We start from the raw sequence: 8747 nt of genomic DNA on the forward strand, positions 1-8747 counted from the left end.
CCTTCAGGCCTCAGCAGACAGTCATTCCCCAAAACTTGTTCAAAAAGAGAAACTTTGAAAAGCAAAAGCTGCCATCCAAAATCGCTTTTCTCCATAATACTTCCCTCTAAATTATTTTAAGACCAAATCATACTATTTCATTCTCGTGCTTCAAGCTGCAAGCAATTGTTGTTCTTGTACCCATGGATTATCCATTACACTAGAATATATATGATGCCATGCTTGCAATACACATGCAACTCTTGAAGAAGAACTTAATACAAATATACAAACTAAGTTTAATATCACAAAAGCTAAGCAAAATAACTATTCAAAGAGAATTTTTCTGTTTCCAGTTGTATACAACTAGACATTTTGTGGTTCTGAATGATGTCATTCTTGCATCATGCATGCAACTCTCATAGTCATGTAGTAATTCCATTACGAGAGAGAAATGGTATAACAAAACCTAAACCTGATAAGCTAAGCCAAACAACTCCTTCGTATTAAAACAAAAATTTCCTCAAACTGTATACGACCAATTACACCTGATATTTTCTCTAACCTTTTATTTAGAGTTTTTATTTGTAGTTTCATTTTTCTAATATGGGTTTTGATGTGTTAAGGACCCCATGCATCAAATAGCCAAATATTGTGACCAACAAGAAAATGAAAATTGACCAAACAGAAGAAGAGAACAGAGAAAATAAATAATATGGGTTGGGGGGCTCAGGCATTATTGTCCCTTTCTTCACATCACCTCTATCCTCCAAAAAAAGGGCATTCCCTCTAGTAGATTCTCACTACTCAGAACCATAAACTAGATTTTGAATCCGATAAGCCCCAAAGATAAAGTTTTAACCCACCCTTTGTCTCCACTACATGCCCCTTTCTCCTTTATTTTTCAAGAAGATTGACAACGAGGCAAAGATACAATGTGGGTGCTGCATGATATTGAAGAAAGCACAGCCTATGGGAACATGACAGTGCACAGAGAAGGTGATTGGGATGTTAGTTTTACAGTGCCATTTTCTGGTTGGTTTGCATGAAACGGAGCTGCATACACTTCCATAAAGAGGAAAGCACATATTCATGAGGATCACAGACGTAGTTCGAATAAATTTGGGCATGCTGTAAGCAAGCATTTAGGTCTGTGATGCTAATTGAACAAGATATATGTGTACAGATAATTAGCTGGTACATCTTTATGTTTGTGATTTAATTAGGTTTTTTATTTTACAATCGAATCGGGTTTGTTGTATTTATATAATATCAAATCATCCTCCATGCAATTGGAAATCATGAACTTCTCCAATAAAAGCGGGACTGAATGGTACCAGACCTAAATCTTTGTAATTTATGATTTACGAATTTGTATTAGGTAATGATCGATTTAGCAAGATTCTTTTAATTAAAAAAATATCAGATGATCAGTAGAATCCCTTTAAATAGTGGGCAAGTTGTCTTATTGTGACAAACTGTGGAGTTGTTTGCTTAGGCTCTCCGCAAAGGGTTTGTTTATAAATTATACTTCGATTAAGCAAAGAACAATCATCAGCGGCACCATTTTTCTCAAAAGCGGCACCGTTTTTCTCAAAACCATCAATTTAAAGTAGTAAAGCACAAAGAATTATAACATGATGTATGCATTATTCTCTAACCGAGAACAAAACACTTTATCGTTTCTAAACTTTCATTTTCTATGGGAAAAGAAAGTAAGGGTTTTCAATTTTTTTGATCTGTCTCTGGATAATTCCTTTTCATAAACTCACTTGGGAAAGTGTTTACAGAAGATTTTTAACCGAGCAAGGTAGTTTACTTTCTTAGTGCTTGCTTATGATAAGGTGAACACTTATATCAAGAGTAGGTCGAAAGAACTTGAACAAGTTAGTGGACTTGCTAATCTACTTAATTGGCACGTTATATTTAAAGAGTCATTTATACTTACCTTTAAATCACGGTTTGACGTGCATAAAAAAATAACTCATTAAAGTTACGATATAAAAAAATATTGCACTTTACCATATTTGTAGTGTGACATCCCACATCGTCCAGGAGAGTGATCCTTAAATGTATATTCTCATTCCTACCTAGCACGAGGTCTTTTGGGAGCTCACTGGCTTCGGGTTCCGTAGGAAGTCCGAAGTTAAGCGAGAAGGGGGCTAGAGCAATCCCATGATGGGTGACCCACTGGGAAGTTGCTCGTGAGTTCCCAAAAACAAAACCGTGAGGGAATGGTAAGCCTAAAACGGACAATATCGTGGTGGAGCGGGCCCGGGAAGTGATCCGCCCCGAGCCGAGATGTGACAATTTGGTATCAGAGCCTAACCCTGGTCGCGTGTGTGCCGACGAGGACGTCAGGCCCCTAAGGGGGGGTGGATTGTGACATCCCACATCGCCCAGGGGAGTGATCCTTAAATGTATATTCTCATTCCTACCTAGCACGAGGCCTTTTGGGAGCTCACTGGCTTCGGGTTCCGTAGGAACTCCGAAGTTAAGTGAGAAGGGGGCTAGAGCAATCTCATGATGGGTGACCCACTGGGAAGTTGCTCGTGAATTCCCAAAAACAAAACCGTGAGGGAATGGTAAGCCCAAAGCTAACAATATCGTGCTACGGTGGTGGAGAGGGCCCGGGAAGTGATCCGTCCCGGGCCGGAATGTGACATATAGTATATCGATCACTTCCCCAGCCGGAATGTGACATATAGTATATCACACATTTGACCACCTCTCTTACGATATTAATGTTTTTTTTTTCCTAAACACATTAAACTGTGGTTTTTCGGCAAAAAGATATTACTCATAATTTTTATTTCTAACCACTTGGATGGTAATGTTTAAATAATTTACTTCTTGTTTTTATGTGCTTTTGGTGGATTGAAACAAGAGAAAGTGAAACAAGGGCATCATCCAAATGAGTAGGAAATAATTGTCCCTAAACCCTAACCCTAAACACTTAGTTGGTGAAGTTTGAATATATTCAAAATCAATGGACGAAAAGAACCCTTTAGGCCTCTCCACTCCTGCAACTTTCCACCCCTTTGAAAAAACCAAGTACAAGCCCACACGCTTCTTGCTTCGGTGCTTTTCCTAAGCGATTGAGTATTTGACATTACAGAACAACAAAGCAAAAATGTTGAGAAATTTTAGACCCCATATGTCACAAAAATTTGTACTTATCACAGTAAAAATCTGATGCCCACTACCACTGGTCACAAAGTATGTAGATCCATAATTCCATTTTTATTCTCCAAGGCATGGAATCCAAAGGGAAACTTAATCATGGCAATTGTTCTTTGACTGTATTCTATTTATGAGCCCTAAATGTATAATTAATGGTTAATATATATCAGAGGTGTGTTACAAACATCTTAATTAATTGTGCTGGATATCGATATTCTGTAAAAGATTAGTAGTAATTATGTTGTTAAGGTATCAAAAGTGTTGTTTTAAGGGACAATGGGCATCTTTTGTGTGGCCCTAAGAGTGAGCTTCTGGTACTCCTCATTGCCATAATGATTCCCATTAGAATGAACATCATTGGTTTCATACGGTGATAAACTCTTCTTTTTAATTTTTCACCTAGATTTAACGCCGGACAACATAAGATATTACACAACGATAAAAAAAATATTATTCTTATCATGTATGAACACTTTTTTGCACAATTTATAGTATAAAATAAATAGAAGTGTAATATCGACAACATTCATCATCTACATTTCTCAATGTTATTCTGTAAAAGAAAATAATTTTTGCACTCTTTTTTCTCTTTATGCACATTCAAGTTTTTTTTTCCTTTTTAATTTCTCTTCGATTTATTCAATTCAAATACCATAAATATAGAGAGATGTACAGAAGGACGACGATGTTCTTCTTTTCCGACTTACAGAAGGACGACGACGTTCTTGTATTCCGACACTAAGGCTCTAGAAGGTGACCATTTCCTGAAGCTATGTGAGGTGGGGTCTCATTCACAAGAAATCTAAAGTGATTAACATGTTCACAAGACGAAAGACATTGATAGTACCAGAGATGGACAGCTTAGATGAAGCTAAGTTTGAGGGAACACGATGCCCCATCTTTTCCACTTGGTGTTTTTCTGATGGATCATGTTTTTTAACATCTTTAAACCAATAGATTCATCACTCATCAAATATCTCACTTTATTTCTTCCTTTTACCAAAATTATTCTGCCGATTTGCTCATGCGTCACTCTTTAACTTTTTCTCTCTAACAAAACTGTTGCACAATAATGTTTCATCCCCACCTTGGCTTCTTTTTTCTTTTTGGGTAGGAAAAATTGCCTCCCAAAGAGATACTCGTCACTTTAGTTTAAGCCGTGGGATACGATTTTCGCGCATTGACACTAGGGCTAAAGTAAAACTTTGTTGCGAGCGTGCGGGGTTAGCTCAAATGATGAGAAGAGGTTATGGTAACGGATTAGGATTAGGACAAGTACAAGGTTTGATTCCTTCACATGTAACTAAGAAAGTAAAAAGTCGTTATGGGATTAGAAGATTTTTAAGATGTTCGGACATCACATTATGTTGCCTCCAGAGTTTCCGCTCTCTCACATGAAGTAAAACTCGAATTTGAGTGTAAGTTGACGAACATACTGTCCTAACTTATCACATGTATGTAATCTGCAGAGTTAATGGGCCTGAAACTTGAGATGTAAGTGTAAAACTCCTACCCATTGCGTTTGCTTTTAAGCGTCCAAATTTTGGTCCCCCACCGCACATAACTAGTAAAAACAGAGATAGGAGCTGTGTGGGGAAGCAATTGCTACTAATCATCAAAAGATGATGGCATTTTGTCACATTGTCTGTATGAATATCGCTAGTCTTGTTTCTTTCCTGCATTTTCCACAAAACCAGAAAGTTGAATAATTGGAGAAAAATAAAATTCCAACAAAAAATTTCATGCCTAATGGCATGTTCAGATTGTACCTAATGGCATGTTCAGTCACACTCATCACGTTTTGCTCATTGAAAAGTCTCATTCCATCCATTTTGGCTTCCAGATTGGCATGCCTGCCTTCACCTCATCAAAAATCTCTTTTGGAGTACAGAATTAGGGGGAAAAAGGCGGATTCAACGTATGAGAAAGCGAAATTCGAAACAGGAAAGAAAATAAGATGTGGAGATTTAGCATGGTTTTGAAATCAATAAAGAGATTAATAAGAACACGATAGATATCAAGATGCGTAGATGCATTGCCCGTTTAACTGATCATAAATTATGCAGCTCCCACCTTCGTACACAAGATTTGCCGGAGACCTTAGGAAATCTGTTCAAATTTTATTGAAAGAAAACATACTAACAATCTTCAGTGCTAGGTGTTACGACAAAACCTAGTGTTTGGCCGGCGTTGCTTGAATGACTCAAAAGTTCAAAACACAATCAGGGAAGGGGCGAGAAATCTCTGGGAGAAGGGGTGAAGGGATACCCGTTATAAAGCATCCCTTCACCTTTGCTTCTCACAGGGAAAGAAAGCTTTTCAATACAATTTTGTATCTCTTCCCTGGCTGGACAAGTCTTATTCGTAGCTGAAAACCTAAAACCGGTGCGTCTCTTACCTATCTTTACTTCCATAGCAGAACATAAGGCAAGTTCGATGTCCTCTTTTATTGCTGATGATTTTCAGATGAAGCGAGGAAACGTCTTCGATCAGCTCCAGAAAATGACTAGCATTGTAGACGAATCAAAGTTTAGGAGTTCGGCATCTTACTCCCTACATAAACATTCGCCACTGCTTCTCCCGCAACCTCTTAAAGAAGACCAAGAGCTTCAAAAGCATATCTGGAAAATATAAGGGATGCTAAAGACTTTTGCAAGAAGTAAGCATTCAACAGAGATGTAATAGCCATACATGTTATCATAAGAAAAGAAAAAGGAGGAAAATATGGAAACTTCAATACCATTGATTTTATTTTCCAGCACCAGAACAGTTGAAAATACTTCCATGAATCATTAGAATATTAGAGGAGCAAAAGAAATATTCAAAGCCAAAATTTTTTGAACAAACGCTCTGCTACACTATCCTCGCGAAATACATTACAAGATACAGTCTAACAAAGCCTAGGCAGCCACCGCGGAGGGTGCACCACGTTCTCCAGATTTAGCAGAAAAGAATAGATCGAGAACATCAGCATGGTTGCGGATGTAGCCTGGGCATTTGGAAAGGAAATTTTGTGCTTCACTGAGCCGTCCAGCCTTAAAATAGGCTTCAAATACATTGAGAAAGACAGTGGTCGATGGAAATCGCTTTGACGTCATCGCCTTCAGAAAAGCTAAAGCATCATCACCTGTTCCAGACTTTGATACATACTCAACGAATGGATCTATATAAGGAGGAAATCCGTGGTTTTTCATGATACCCAGAATATTCAGAGCATCTTTAAATCCACCCTGAACCATTAATTTACTGATCAACAATTTGTATGTGGTATGCCATGGCTCGAGCTGCCTTTCATTGACCGAATCGTTGAGTAACTTGTATGCATCTATTGCCCTGTTCTTTCTGCAATACGCATTTACCAATAAATCAAAAGCATAACCAGCAGAGGCAGCCCCCTCTTTCTCAAGCATCTTTCGGAAACAATCGGAAGCCTTGTCGAGAGCACCAGCTACACAGTGACCCTCAATTAAGGATGACCATATCTTGTAATCCGAACTACGCCCAGAAGCTTCCATATTACTAATGAATTCACTTGTTGCCCCCTTTTTGCCAGCACTACTAAGCCGGAATGCAATCCTACTCTGCAAACCACCACTAGCTACAATCCCACCTTCCTCCATGGCTTTGAAAACCTTATTGCACTCTCCATATCTACCAACACCATTCAGAGACTTAAGGACTGCATTCAGCATTGAATCTGTCAACACATTCCCGTTATCTGCAAAAATCCTCACAACTCTAGAAAAAAGACCCATATCCAGCTGCTTACCACCCGCTATTTTCCTCAACAGAAAGGTACAACAATGCACCGAAGGTTTATTTGAACCAGCCATTGCAAACTCGTACAAGTCCACAGCATCCTTCATCATTTTCCTCTTACAAAATCGACCTAAAACTTTAACATATGTCTCCTGCTCCAGTTCATACCCATCGCTCCTCATTTCATCAACAACTTTCCAAAACCTATCTATGCAATCTTCCCTTCCCAATACCTTTGCCATAGCATTATAAGTCCGTTGATCATGTTTCAACAACCCACTCTCCTCCATCCACCGAAAAAAAATCAGTGCTTTTGCCGGCTCTGTACTAAGATTTTCCAACACCATTTTAACCATATCGCTAGAATACGCCACACTCAAATCCCGTATTTGCCTCTCAATATCATCACTCCACAGCTCATTTCTAACAATCTTACACACTCTCGAACAAATCTTATCCAGGGAATTGTCAGTAGATCCCGATGCAAACAATGCTCTCAATTTCTCAGCATCACCGTCCAACCCATCCTTCTCAAGCTTTTCCAACACTTTATCCTGCACCCATTTCGACACACCATACCCTTTCTTCTTCATAACATCAACCAAATCCCAAAACTCATTCACAAGCCCATTAACCCCCAAAACACTCAGCATCGAATTATACGACTTGGAGCTCAATCTCTCACCTTCAAACGACAAAACCCAATCGAAAAACCTCCTAGCCACATCGGGGCTCGACTCGAGGCTCTTCAAAACCTTCAGCACCAACTCATGGCTAATTACAACATTGTTCGACTCCAATTCTTTCCTAATCTCATCCGAACCCCTAGGACTAGCGAAAATATCAGCTATAACTCCTTGATCGGAGTCCTTAAGCTCGAGTGCGGGCTCAGATGAGAGGCTGCGGGACAAGGGGTTTCTAGGGTTTATCGATTTTGCGAATCGGGAATTGAAAATGGGCAGCGAAGGTGAAAGCTTTGGGTCGAGATTGTCAGTGTGGAACGAAGTGAAAAAGCTACGTGAATGGAGATTGGGTCGGGAGTTTACCTGATAGTACGACGGCTTTATAAATTCGTGCGGCGGAGGGCGGCGGTGAGGTAGGAGGAGAAGCAAACGCCATTGCTGTCTCATCGCTTGGATCAGGGTTTTCCAGCTGAGGTAGCGACGATAGATGGATTTGCGCCTGTGACAGATTAGGGTTTTTGGAAGAGTGTATTCTTGATAGAATTGTGGAGTTTGTTAAATACCAAAAATAACCTCGTTTAGTTTTCAATTTCCACTCACATCGGCGACTAAAAAATGAGCCTCAATTTTTTAAATTGGCTAAAATGGTCCGTGTGAAATTTTATTCATTGAACTGTGACAAAATCAAATATGGATCACATATTAAAAAGTTGAAATTAAAAAATTGGGTTAAATTGTAGCAAAAGTCTCTAGTCTATAACACGAGTTTAATTTTCGTTCCTAAACTCTATTAATAGTTTCTTCAGTCCTTAAATTACGTCATTTGTTGTACTAGTAGTCTTTTTCGTTAAGTCCGTCAACTTTTCTGTTAAGTTAAATGATAAAATAAAAATTCAAAAGTATCTCGTGACCTTTTCACACTTTGCGCTTATGATCAAAACTCCTTAAGAATTGACTAAATGATTTTAGTTTAAGTGATTTTTTTTTTTTTTTTTTTTGCAGAGGTGGCCTTATCTGGTGATTTATAATATAAGCGGTTCCCATTAGAAACTCTTCAACTACCAAGACTTAGATAGATAACCAACTGACCAGAAGCAATGTTGTTTACTTGTCCAAATTGAATGTGTTGCTGAATCATTTGAA

General features: G+C 38.7%; 1 pseudogene across 1 annotated transcript; it reads right to left on the minus strand.

Moving 5' to 3' along the window:
• Positions 1-5887: 5887 nt before the first annotated feature.
• LOC137708121 (pentatricopeptide repeat-containing protein At3g02490, mitochondrial pseudogene) lies at positions 5888-8146 on the minus strand (annotated as a pseudogene). Its single transcript, XR_015958663.1, has one exon. The product of XR_015958663.1 is annotated as a pentatricopeptide repeat-containing protein At3g02490, mitochondrial pseudogene (transcript).
• Between the last annotated feature and the right edge of the window lie 601 nt (positions 8147-8747).

Source organism: Pyrus communis, chromosome 17 (assembly GCF_041283825.1).
Source record: "Pyrus communis isolate YQ-2024b chromosome 17, ASM4128382v1, whole genome shotgun sequence".
NCBI classification, from domain to species: domain Eukaryota; kingdom Viridiplantae; phylum Streptophyta; class Magnoliopsida; order Rosales; family Rosaceae; genus Pyrus; species Pyrus communis.